The sequence below is a fragment of the Alexandromys fortis genome, unplaced genomic scaffold (assembly GCF_014885135.2).
Source record: "Alexandromys fortis isolate MF-2015 unplaced genomic scaffold, M_Fortis_MF-2015_v1.1 scaffold_143, whole genome shotgun sequence".
NCBI classification, from domain to species: domain Eukaryota; kingdom Metazoa; phylum Chordata; class Mammalia; order Rodentia; family Cricetidae; genus Alexandromys; species Alexandromys fortis.
The window spans coordinates 3,541,444-3,555,581 of NW_026068044.1; the positions used below are offsets into that span (position 1 = coordinate 3,541,444).

A 14,138-nucleotide genomic window follows, 5' to 3' on the forward strand; every position below is an offset into this window, starting at 1 on the left:
CCTGTGCCCCGGGTGGAATGAGAAGTCGACAGGAGAAGACGGCAAGGGGTCAGAACTCCCAAAGCTGAGGCTGGGCAATCGAAGTGCTTTCAAAGAGAAGGCATAAACCACGCCGTCTGAACCACCTTCAGAGCAGATGCGAATGAGAGCCTCTGACCCCTTGCACCAGGGCACCCCCAGAAAAGCCTCCAAACTTCAGGAGAACGGGAAGGCCTGGAAATAATGGAGTTTTTGAAAAATTAAGGTATTTGCAGTCTTCAGAATGATGGACACATGAAGCAGTTTTATAGGGGAAAAATATCTCTTCTTGAGAAAAATGAGAGAGAGAGGGACAAAGACAGAGAAGGAGGGAGGGGAAGAGAGAGTGAAAGAGAGAGGGGAGAGAAAGAGAGGAGGGAAGGGAGGGAAAGAGGAGGGAAGGGAGGAAGAGAGGGAGGAAGAGGGAGAGGGGGGAGAGAGAGGGAGGGAGGAAGGGAGGGAGGGCTTTCAGAAACCAAATCAAGATTATATGAAAAACCTTCCAGTCAAAGAGACACATTGTTTTCTTATACTATTAGAAAGGCATGGTGATTCCTTCAAGTAATGAGCTAACCCATGAGGTTTTCAAAACAACGTATCGTGACTGTGGAGGGAATCATGAGGAGGGTGCTCGTCACCCTAGTTTCCTGGGGGCAGCCTCTGCTGGTTTCGCCTGGTCTGCATGGCCTCCGAATCTGCAGTCAGCCAATCTGTCTACCTCTGGGAACACAACCACTTAACACACTCCGTTACAGTCATAAAACACATGCTGCCATCAGCCCGCCAATCTGCCTAACTAAAAATCAATTCTTTTAGGGCATCCGAGTGACACTGTGGAGTCTGGTGGTCTCCAGGTTACAGCGCGATGATGAAGCAGATTCTTACCAGGGATGTAAAATAGATAAAAGGAGAGGGACTGGGAGTCAACTCTTGCTCACATGAAAGACTTTCCACTGGGTCTTGTTAGGTACAAGGCACTACCAATTCTGGAAGATTGCCTGAATGGTACAAGCAATAGTAAATGAAGTAGTTATCAGGTCTCATGTCAAAACCAGGACACAGAGTGGAAAGCTGGAAGGCAACCTGTATTTCTCGCTTTCTCCTTGACTTTTTTCATCTATAAACAATTACACACAACTATTTAAAACCTTATGGGAATGTTGACTTATCGGCACTTCTTTTGTTCAGAGGGTTGTTCTGCTAACGACACATATAGCCAAGAGAATATGGCCGAAGGAATACAGTAGGTGTATTTCTCGCCCGTTTCCCTTGGGAAGTCAACCGCCAGGTAGTAGGGTCAAGGAACTTGAATCCGGGGCTGACAGGACACATACGGGTGTTCTAGCCAACAGGAAATGTCATGGGGCACACTGTATGAGACACCTCAAAGAGCCACGTGGCTGGGCCTTCAGAAATGCGGGGTCCTGACAGACTCCGAGAAGGAGCTTCCCAGCCCACTCTTTGAAGACCCAACAGCGCAACACAATGCAGTTGCTTACAGCTTCTAAATCTTTCAATGATCTGATCAGTATCAAATGGAGTGGGCATATCTGCTTGCTATGGTTGCTTTCAGGGGCTTAGCTTCCTTCGCCCAACTGTAATCCCCACACATTATTAGTCTTTATTCTCAAAAGAGAGGAGATGTCTTAGGGTCTGTTGCTGCGATGAAACACCATGACCAAAAAGAAAGTTGGGGAGGAAAGGGTTTGTGTGGCTTACACTTCAACATTGCTGTTCATCACTGAAGGAAGTCAGGACAGGAACTCAAACAGGGCAGGAGCCTGGCGTCAGGAGCTGATGCAGAGGCATGGCGGATGTGTGTGTGTGTGTGTGTGTGTGTGTGTGTTTGGGGGGGTGCTATGTACTGGCTTGCTTCCCATGGCTTGCTCACTCCATCTTCTTATAGGACTCAGGACCAGCAGCCAAGGTATGGCACCACCCACCATGGGCTGGCTCTCCCCTGTTGATCATTAAATGAGAAAACACCTTGCAGCTGGCTGGATCTCACTGAGGAATATCCTCAGCTGAGGTTCCTTCCTCTGATGTCTCTAGCTTGTGTCAAGCTGACGCACAAAACCAGTCAGTGCAGGAAAGGTGGACAGCAACACTTTTTAATACTCAAGTGTCATCTTTATTCTATTTTCTTACTAGTCGACTTGGTAAATGACATTTTATTTTAACTGTGTATACAGGGAAAAGCATAACCCACTCAGGGTCTGGTAATCAATGATAGTTTCAGGAGACCACTGAAGGTCTTGGAACATACACAAACACATACACACATATATACATACATACATATTTCATATAAGTCGGTCACAAGCATTACTAAACTGCCCATCAAGTAACAGTAGCCAGAGTGAAGGTCAAAGTGAAGTACCTCCCGTGGCAGAAGGCAGTTGTGGAGGAGAGTTAACCCAGTGTGCTCTCTGATAAACACCACCGAGAAAGTTTCACCTCTTCCTTGAACTGCTTGAGGACTGAGAAAGCAAACTTGGCTAGACTTAATTCTACCACTCCTAGTATCTGAGACTTTAACTTAATTTGAGGGATTCTCATGCCTTTCGATGAGAACGGAAGGGTAAGTAGATGTCTGATGATTATTGCATACATCTAAAAATTTTATCAACACACAACAACTGCGTTCATAAAATGGGCACGCCAGAATAACGACTGGCTCCACAAAGGGTCTCTCCACTCCACAGAATGGATTCTAGCGCTGCCTTCCTTTAGAGTCAGTCTTTCCTGTTCATTTGTCACACGACACAGTGGCCAAGGTCTCCATTTAAAAGCCACCTCTGGAAGCATTCTATACAAGCTGCAGTGGAACCGCAATGACACAGGTGAAGAAAAAGTTGCTGCTATCAGGTCACCTGATGTCTGATCGAGGACCTGCAGTTCAAGCTTTCCTGTCTCACTGATGTGTAGCAGGCTCAGAGGCCACATGCCAGTTTACCCCAATGGAAGCAAGGTGACTCTCCAGTTGGCTCTCATGAGCCAAGGGAGGCTTGCTGTCATTGCTCACTCGTCCTACCGGAGGGGCGCATATGAACCAGCAGCCTAAGGCAGGATTTTCCCTTGTTCCTACAGACATGGTCGCTATACCAGCTGGCTTCTACTTTAGAAAACACAGCACCTGGAGGATGGTACGGGGATCCTTTCTCTTTTATCACATCAAGGGATTTATCAGTGGTATTGCTATTAATTTTTTTTTAAACTTCGGTCCTCTCTTGCATCTGGATCTTACCTACCACAAATGCCCTGTAGGGAGGCATTCTCCTGGACTTTGTCCTGACTTCAATACCAGGCTGCCACCTCCTCATCTCTCTCTCACGTGAAATCCCTTCTTACAAAAATGTTTTATCATTTGGGCATCTGCGCCACAGAGCACGTGTGGAGGGCAGCAGAACACTTGTGAGGGCCAGTTCTACCATGCGGCATCAAACTTAGGCCATGACGTCTGGCAATAAATATGGAGGATGTGATGGAGGAAGGTCATTGGCTAATAAAGAAACTGCCTTGGCCCATTTGATGGGCCAGCCTTTAGGTGGGTGGAGTAAACAGAACAGAATGCTGGGAGGAAGAGGAAGTGAGCTCAGATGCCATTTCCTCTCCTCTCTGGGGCAGACGCTATGAAGCTCTGACCCAGGATGCACCTAGGTTAAGATCTTCCCCGGTAAGCCACCTTGTGGGCTACACAAATTATTAGAAATGGGCTAGTCCAGGTGTGAGAGGTAGCCGAGAAGAGGCTAGATATAATGGGCCAGGCAGTGTTTAAATGAATACAGTTTGTGTGTTGTTATTTCGGGGCATAAGGTAGTCAGGCGGCTGGGAGCCAGGTGGAACACAGCCCACAGCTCCTACTACAGAGGATGTTTCCCATCTGAGTAATCCGCAGAATTTCCCCTTTTATTGAGACAGGGTCATGTGTGTCTCAGGATGGCCTCAAATTCTCTATGAGGAGGAGGTTGAACTATAAAAGCTACTATATGATGGTGATGATGGGTGTGTGCCCAAACACACTGGCTATGGAGTGTGTGCATGTGTGTGGGTCTAGAACAATTCTGCACACTCAGTTCTTGGCTTCCACTCTTATACAGACTCTAGGTATCTAATTCGGGTTTCCCGGCTTGCACGGTAAGTGCCTTTACCCCCTGAGCCATCTTGGGGGTTCCTTTTGATTCTGCAAAGTCTACTTGTGAAAAGCAAGTGGAGTGCTTCTGACTTCACATGTGTCTAAAAAAACTGGGTCCCGACTTAGGCCTGACACAACCTGTTTGTCTGTACCTTTTCCTTAGCCTGGGTCAGGTCTGACACTTGGATATTGTTCTGCCTAACATGCAGGTCAAAAGTGTAGCTCATAAAAGAGGATCTCCACCACCTCTTCCTGGGGCTTATGACTGGTCTGCTGTTTTTATCTGCTCTGACTCAGCTCCAGATTCACAAAAATATGTTTCAGTGAAGAGTCGGAGTCAGTGATGTCTGCGGAGCATTGCCTTCAAGTCTTAGAAGGTTCTGGGTGTAGATGGTCACTACTTATGTCATTTCTTTTTTGTCTTAGAAGTGCATATTTTTGAAAGTGTAATATAACCCAGAAGTGAGTTCTAGGTTATGTGTGACAGTCAGATCATGGATATCTGAAGATATACTATACCCCAGAAGTGATTCCTAGTGAGTAGAGTACACATTATTTGTGACTGATAGTTGGATAGCTGATATTTGAAGGCATACTCTGCTTTACTTAACTTGGCTATTAATCCTATTTTTATTCATTTCTTGAATACCTAAACGTGAAGAGAATAAGATAGAACCAAGAGAAGAAAAGCTGTGTGCACAGACGGGGCTGGCTAGTTCTTGGATAACCCACAACTGAAGAGTCCAGGGCACTCAACTCTGCATCTGCCTCCCGGGCCATCGCTCACACATCTTACTTCCCACCAGTGCCTTTTCCTACCTCATCAGTGCATGCACTGTGTGGGTGCGGTCACTTGCTTGTGAATCCAACAAATACTGTTTAAGTGCCTCCTGTGTGCTAGACACTGCCCTACTTTAACTCAGACAAGGCAATGTATTATTCTCTCGCGGAGCAATCCTTAATGGCAGCAAGTTTCTTTTGTGTGGTGCACACCTACATCTGCATGAATGAAAGAAAATTCTTTTTTTTTTCAGACAACAATTTAAAGGAGGTTAGATGAACGTCTGACAATTAACCAGCAATTTACCGGGCCTCCCTTTTAGTCAGCTGGCTAACTGACATCACACACCCTTCTCCCCATACATCACACTCTCAATGGCCACCATCTACTCATCTCTAAAAATATTAAAGAAAGCATTAAGTTGACCAGAGCAATTTAAAAACCCCAAATGCCTTTTCATCCTTGGTCCACAAGACACATTAGATTTGCAAGCAGCCAGGCTTCAAATCTATTTGCTCTTTAATAATTTAAGCACTCATAGGTCAAACAGCTCTTTTCTATTCCCCTTTATCAAAGTCCGTGTGCTAATGAAAAACAGCCAAGTCCTCTTGGCCGCGAAACTGCCACATGCTACAGTCCCCTGATGGGAATTAACATGTTGTTAGTCCCCAGGTCAGTGGTACCTTGGCCACGCTGTTATGTTTTCTATTTGTATGAATAACATCAAGTTACTTATGAATTTCATAAAAAAAATCTTCCTATCCCTAATCATAATCTTGAATCTAGCGTTGAAAATCTCACCGTTCAAATGGGTTGTCTGAAAAAGATTAAAGACAGCAAATTCTCAAGGCAGGAAAGCCGATCAGAAGTTTCCAGGCTCAGCGTGCTGAATTAAAATTCTATTATTCTTTTAATGTATTACTCAGTTTCCTTTTGTTTATTAAAGTCACACTACCCCTAGCCCTACGCATTCTGGAACTCAAAAGTAACGAAAAAGCCCCCGACAGTATCTGCAATATTAACATATAAGCCACGGCGAAAAGGAACCTGCCGAGATGTGACATCACCACCCCAGAACTTACCAATGGAAAGAGACTTAATTTAAAATTTAATTTATGCCAGGCTTTTCTGTAAGAAAACTCTAAGGCCTTCACAGGGAGAAGAAATCTGCATTTAGATAGAAAATCACATGAAACAGAGCCCAGGAAGGAACACCCGAACATCTTTCGTCTATATCCTTAAGCTTGAGGGGGTTCAAATGCGGTGCGCTGTTTTCAGCGGTCCCCTAACTCTGAGGCCTTTCAGAGGAAGTGCACCCTAGCCTTGAACTGGACTTCAGATTTTGACCCACCTCATCCCACAATTAAACACTTGGCTGTGAAGTCTGTGTTTCTTATTCGTTGATTCTATTTCTTGTAGCGTGAAACATTAGGGGGCTACCTGACGTGAAAGACACTTTAGGGGTGACCCAACTGTTCAACAGAAGGAGGGATCTAGATGACAGGAGTCAGAGAGAAGTCATGACCCTTTCAATGTGGCCTTGGCCAGTCACTTTAAAAAGGTACTTCTGATCACTTCAGAGACTTATTGATACCATTCTTGGGATGTCTAATAGTGATTCTGCCTTCATTTGCAGTTTGGGGCATAAAGCCCATATTCTGTATGAGTATAAAAAGGGAGGGGCTGGGGCAGTGGCCCAGTGGCTAAGAGCTCGTGATGCTCTTGCAGAGAACCCGAGTTCAATTCCCAGCACCCACAGGGTTGGCTCTCAACCATCTCTAATTCCAGCTCCAGAAAACCCAAAACCCTTTTTTGACTTCTGTGGGCATTCACACGCGCGCGCGCACACACACACACACACACACACACACACACACACACACACCTTTTTATTTTATTTTTTGTTTGTTTATTTATTTATTTATTAAAGATTTCTGTCTCTTCCCCCACCGCCGCCTCCCCTTTCCGTCCCCCTCCCCCAATCAAGTCCCCCTCCCTTCAGCCCAAAGAGCAATCAGGGTTCCCTGCCCTGTGGGAAGTCCAAGGACCACCCACCTCCATCCAGAGAAAGTGGGAAGTACTCTACAACACACCTTTTTAAAACGGAGCAATTGTTATCAATGACTTTCTGAAGTCTAGTTTTTCATTATCCATAAAACAAGCACATCACACATAATAAGTATAATAATGTAAAATTCAGGTTTGTTGCCTGCAACTTCAAAAATCTACATTCATCCCATTTTTTTTTGTTCAGATATAACTTTCTCCTAAATTGAATAATGAACGAAATGCTCCCCATACTCTGGTAAGATGTAGTGAGGGGTTTTCAAAGTGTTTCGCTAGTTTGAAATGAGGAATTGGAATCAGAATGGAACCTGCTGTCACCATGACTAGGATTCCTTGGTTCTTTAAGCAGAATAGGCAGTAAGAATGATGCCTGGTGGGTAGTTTTATACAGACAGTGGACAGTGAGAAGCACACAGGCCCTAGGGGTTCCATAATCTCTGTTAGCAATGCTAATTTCTCTTTGTCCCGCTGGGATCTTAAGGCTGGCCCCAGTTTGCTGTAGGGGATTTTCAGGACTCCGCATGCATATTTTATGATCTCTTAGCCATAACTCAGGACGAGGGGTTTCCCTGGCTTTAGTAAGTCACCAGTGCTCCGTGTTTGCGCTCTAGCACGCTCATACACGCTTGCTCACGCAGCAGTCCAACGCCCCGCTGCGCTGAGGGTTTATGATAAGATCTGCTCTAATAAAATATTAATTACAGCTAAAAGGTTGGATGAAGAGTATAAACTCAATTACAGACTCACATTGTGAACAAAGGGCAGGGTAAATAAATCCTGGAGTCCTGAAAGTTTCAGATAAAGATAATAATAAAAAGCCACCAGCACGTCAGACTCAGGCTGTGAAGCCTGGTAAAGACCACCTGGTACTAAGCTTCACACTGGGTACTACGTTCTGAGTAAATGAGCCCAAGATGGGACAACCGGAGTGACTTCTGGTGCTTCCAACAACAAAGTCGTCCTCCTTTGGCTAAGCTTGTCTAACTCAATCATGATGACTCATAACAAGCCAGGATGATAAAAATGAAAATTCAAGGTCAGTTGCCATAGTGAACATAACTCAACACCTTCAGTGACACATACAGGGACAGAAACAATATGATGGAAGAGTGTCCTAAGCTAAAAGTATTAAAAAAAAAAAAGTTTAGAATTTTGCAGCATCTTGGACTTCAGGGGTGTTCAACCAATAGTCTAAACACTTAGCTCTAAATTTCCTCAAATTTGAAATTTGAAACTTCCTGGTCCTAAAAGTTTCAAAGAAGGGACACTCGTCCAGAACCTTCATTCCTGTATGTTTATTTATTTTAGATTTATTTCAGATTCTTTTCACCCTGCAAAGCTTTATGGTTTGACGCCAGATGAGCTATAGTTAGATGTGACCACCAGGGGAGGAGATGCACCGAGGGGGTGTCCCCGAGAAAAGACTGAAGCTGCTAACCACAGGAAACCAATTCTAGCCTGGACACTAAATCACAGACATGGAGTTTCTTTCAAGCCTGGGCATTTCATTATTCCTAAAACAAGACTTGACAAACTGTGATGTCAATGAATGCAATGGAAACTCGAGTCCCCACCATCTTTTCTTTCCATATGCATTTATACCAGGCACTAGGAAGGACTACAAAGAAGAGTATGGCATGGCCTGTCTGTCCTTGGGAAGGCAAGTCTCAAGGCGTAAGGGACAGATGATACCAGAACAAACTATTACACAAGAATCTGAAAAGGGACACAGACTCATAGGACACACAGGAGTGTCAGCGTTTATACCAAAAGTGTCTAGTAGGCTCTAGTACACTGAAGATTTGTGACAGAATCTAGTGTCTAGTCATTGTATTAGCTGATAGTACTCAAAGGGCTATTTATACATCATCCATGCCTCCAAAATTCTGATTAAAAATAGAATTAACAGATCATAAATGGACAATGAAGGCACACAACTCTAATTCTAGCTACTCAAGAGACCGAGGCAGGAGGATCTCATGAACACAGGATTTGGAGGATAGCCTTGGAGACATAGTGAGACACTGCCTCAACAAACTGACAACCAAGCCAGCCAGCCAGCCAGCCAGCCAGCCAGCCAGCCAGCCAGCCAGCCAGCCAGCCAGCCAGCAAAAACAGCAGCAAACACAGAATCCAAAGCCTTGGGTAGCAAATACTTTCTCCATTCACGCCAGTCATTCGTGAGTCACCTGTGTCAGTTGAGCAGATGGACAGTGGTGGCTGGGCCCTACTCTGCGTTTGCTCTAAGAGACCTACTCTCCCATGGGGGAGCCCTCAAAGTGACAACTGTTTCCCCACTCAGTTCTGATCAGTGCCTACTGTAGGCATAGCTATGCTGGAGGGCATGAAGCCCAGATGCAAGCTACTCAAGCTGCCCAATCTGAAGAACATAGAGAGAGGTCTTGGGAAAAGGTGGGGGAAAGGGCCTGCCATCGTGCCTGCGCTCTGGGCTGGCTTCCATCTTCTCTCTGAAGCACTGCAGGCAAACTGGGAGTCACTCCTGCCTGCATAATCACTCCCAGGCTCTATAATTTCTCATAATTTAGCATACGGATCAGTATATCCATTCAAACAGTAAAGGCCATCTCACAACGCTGTGTGTCTCGGTGACCTGCGGTGTGAGGGAGGCCCTGGCAAAGAGACAGGGGCTTGGATCTAACACGCAGACCCCCATGTGGAAGATTATGGAGAAGAAAAAAAAATTCTGAAAAAGGAAATGAATGTGGCATATTTTTACATATAAAGGCATGATTAAATAAGAGTGGGAGGCAGCGGTAATTTAAATGTCATTGTATAAATGTCATTGTATAAATAATGGTGCAACACATCTGTATTGTTATTATGACTGTTAATTATTATTGTTATTAATTAGTGTTATTATTGATTATTGTTATTATCATCATCTCTTCCTGCCATTTGAAAGCTTCTTACAAAGGATTCTTGGGCGAACAAACTGTTTAGAAAATGAATTTTCAAAAAGGTGACGAACATGATCATCCAAAATGCATCAGGGACCTTTGACCCCTGGCAGCACACAGGAATCCAGAGTGTCCTCTTTAATATTAGTAAACTCCCAAAAAAAAAGCACAGAGGGAGGTGGTGGGAGGGACTTATCAGTTTTTGCTCACACACAGAAGAGATTCTGCTATCATGAATGTTGTTCAAACAAGAGAATTCTGGCATCAGGAAAGAGGTTTAAGGAGAGAATGGCTTTTTGATCTTTGTGAGTACCTGCACTCCAATGAGCAGACTGGAAGGCATCTCAGCCAGAGACGGAGCCTTGGTATGGGGTTTAAACTATGACTCAGTCTGACCTCCAGCGGCAAAGTTCATGGCAGTGACATGAACGCCAGCATCTCTCTAAGCCACAGGGGATCTATCTTCTAGCAGACACCGACTTGGTAAGCATCTCACGAGCAGCCGGAATGTGTGAGGAGGAGAATGTGGCCACAGATGAGTCTGACTGCACACCCAGCTGACTCAGTAAGACCGCACAATCGGAGATGCACACCTATGTGAGTCAATCATAAGAACTAAATCACATTTTCAAGTTGCTATCAAACTGGCTCCTCATACCTGGAGTTTAACTCAAGTTCGATGGAAAGACAAAACTCCAGAATGTGGGGAATGAATTTCAACATAAATAGAAAGAGGAATCCCAAAGGGATGGGATTTACGGAAGCTGGGAAGTGACTCACTGAGGTAAAGAACAAGAATAAATACCACCTGCTCCTGAGTCACTCTTCCCAGGGTCGCTTCAGAGTGGAGCTGACTGTCCTGCAGAGGTCAGCAAGCAGTTTCCTTTACTTCGGAGCTGAGTTTATGCGACAGAGAAGATGATTGCCATAGCTAGGTGGTGGCTGCGGGAGAACCAGGAGAGGCGACTGCCTTTGCCTGAGAGCTGTTATGTACAGATGGAACCAGGAGAATTGGTTCCTTATGAGATCAAGTCCCAATCACTTGTCCATGTGCAAAGAGCCACATGCCACCAAATATTAAGGTGCATCGAAGAATTGAGAACTGCAGAAATTGTATTTATAATTTTGCCGATGGATACAACTGTCAGATGCTCAGCGTTTGTGTAAAATTCTATTTTTCATCATTTCGGGTTGGAGTAAAAAAAGACAGGGGAAAGGCTAGAGGACAAGGGGAGTCTACATGGCCTGGATCATTGATTGGTCTGTAGAAGCAAAGCAAGCGCAAACGCCATGTAGCATTTGGTATGGACAGACTACTCTGGACAGGTCTGAAGCATGTTGAAACACACTAGTTCACTCAACCCTCAGAAGAACCCATGATGTTGATGCTCTTATGCGTACCAAAAAGACAGTATTGATGGAATGAAAGGGTCTTTCAGAGCCGTAGAGAGACAAATAGAAAGGCAATTATTCCTGCCATAAAACTGCTGTAAAAATAACCTGCTTATACTTCTCAATCTCCATGTTCTTAACCATCATCATCTATATGGCAACAACACCATTTCTAGCAGAGGAAGCATCTTCAAGCAGGGTGCCTGCCTATCCTTTTATTCCACTGATACTTGCCACGCCCTTGAGTCTCTGCTCCGAGGTGACAGGCCTGCGTGTGCTGACTCTCCTTAGCAGACACCAGTGTCTGCTGACTAGCTGGGGGCATGCAGAAGAAGTCAGAGAAACTATTTTCACATAGTGCCAACGCCAAACCAGTTTCAGGAAGTGGGACATGTTTTCTGAAAATAGATTCAATTCCTTCACTGCCTGCTTTCCCTTAGGGCTGGAGAGATGGCTCAGTGGTGAAGAGAACCGCCTGATCTTCCGAAGGTCCTGAGTTCGATTCCTGGGACCCACATGGTGGCTCACAGCCATCTGTAACGAGATCTGGTGCCCTCTTGAGGAAGAGACCTGGTCAGTCATTCTCACCAGCTTAGACCATGAAACCCAATATAGACAAGTTCAATAGAACCGCCATATATGAGCTGCCAATGCATGCTTTAGCATTGCCAGGGCAGAAATTTCATTCATTCATTCATTCACTCATTAATTCATTCATTCTGCTTTCCTTTAACATGAACACATGCATGTGTACATGCACGTGCACACAAGTATGCACACATATATATGCACACACACAGCACAAAGCATTCTTGATAGCACAAGGAAACTGTAACAGATTACATACAACTCATCCTTATTTAGTTGCTTCCTTTCTGCCAAATCTCAAGGATTTTTCTCTATGGGATCATGTCTATACAGAATGAGTGATGGAGAGAAGGCATAAAAGAGACAACGCTAACCAAGTAAAAGAAAATTAAGCCCTTCCCTGTCCTATTAAGAGGAAAACCGAATCCATACATAGACATTTAAATGCTATCCCTGGCACTAGCTTACTGGCTGGAATGATGGGATTTTTGTTCTTCTTAGCCATCTCTGGATTTTAATAATTTTATGTGACAGAGCTGATGTGTTGGTCAATAAAAAGACAACAGTCATTTACATGGAGAGCTATGTGCAATTTCAGGAGTCTGTCTTAAACAAGCCGAGAGTTGATAGTGAGATCAATACCACGAACTCACCCAAGGAAGTGTACAAGCGAAGGAGAAATGAGTTCCAACACCGATGAATATGGAGCAACAACAAAAAAAAGTCAAATCAGTGGAAGGAACGCATCTAGGAGCTCACACGATGATGGTGTTTTTGAACACAATACTGTTGAAACCAGGAAAGCAAACAGATGTTTACTCCTTTCCTGTCCCAATTCCAGCTTTTGTTCTATCATTTGGGAGGTGAGTTTTGTATGGCAGTTGGATGATTCCGTGTGCATTTTGCAAATTTCCAGATGTGCTCAGTGTTTTAATCTACACAATGGCGTTATAGTGGAGGTCCATATGATTTCTCAATCAGAGTTCTTAGTTCTCCGAACATTAAAGGAAATTGAGGGCTTAACAAACCCTATTCATTTGGAGGGAACTGTGGAAATTGTCTCCCAGGGCAGTCTTTGTAGATACGTGGGTCTTCTATCTTTTCAATGGGTAATCAGTCCACTGTGCGGTTCTGTACAGTGAGTCTCTTAGAGGGGACATTTACTGTCAGGAAAGAAAGAAGACTAAAGCCTTGCCAGGTGAGGCTGTGACCATTTCCCCTTTCACATGTGTGCCGAGACAATCTGCTCCTTTGAACAGTGCATCCTTCCAGTTAACTTGGAGAGAAGATTTGGGTTTCCACAGCGGTCAGGGCGCTTTTGAACTTGATGGTTTTGTGACCACTGTGGAAATGCTTATTTTCTCGTATTTAAGAGAAATGGTTTTTTTTTTATGATGTTAACATAAGGTCTGTGGTATAAGCTGTGCATTGAACTCTCATAAATATTCAATTGTGTGTGTGTGCTCACAGACAAAAGAGTAGAAAGCTTGGTGACCACTGACTCTCTGATTGTGATAATTCTCAGAATATACAGAACTCTGCTCAGTATCGCTGAGTCTGAAAACATCGCTAGTTTGGTCAGAAAGTAGGTGCTGCTCCCGAGGCTGCGGTCAGAGCATACATTTTCAGTGGATGGAAATTCAGGATTTTGAAATGAAAAAATGCCTGACCTGTGGCTGTAAGAATACACGTGTCCTGGACAGCACCTGGGAAATATGTGCTTTGGGCTTATTAAATTATCAGACCTCTACAGTGTGCAAAACTCAGCCTAGGGGGCCACAGAGTGTCAAGTCACCCTCCACCCCCGTGGCAACAGCACAGATGCTAAGGAAAATGTGTCTGTATTCACTGTTCTAGCTAACTGTTCCTTTGACCCAAAGAGGGACGATGAGATGTTATTCAACAGAACAGAATACCAATTGTTTTGACACAATTCTCAAGATGTTTTGAATATAAACTCCACAACTCTAGTCAACTAATACTACTTCTGTGACCTTTGCCTTCATGAACCTTGACCTGTGTGTGTGTGTGCATGTATCTGTACATCAGTGTGTGCATGCTGTGTTTATGTGTGTTGCCAAGCAGAACAAAGCCCAACTATTTGCCAAGTGACATGGAAGTAGAAATGTGATCTTATACAGTCGGGTTTTCAAAGGCTCATTGGACCAACTTCTCCCAAAGGAGCCCAGAGGCCAAGTGCACACAGCCTGCGCTGAGGATGGAGATGCTTCCGTGGGGA

The 14,138-nt window shown here is 44.5% G+C and overlaps 1 protein-coding gene across 2 annotated transcripts in view; it reads right to left on the minus strand.

Annotated features, from left to right (window-relative positions):
- Ptprm (protein tyrosine phosphatase receptor type M) overlaps nt 1-14,138 on the minus strand; it is a 669,075-nt gene that overhangs the window by 239,797 nt on the left and 415,140 nt on the right. The window lies entirely within an intron of this gene.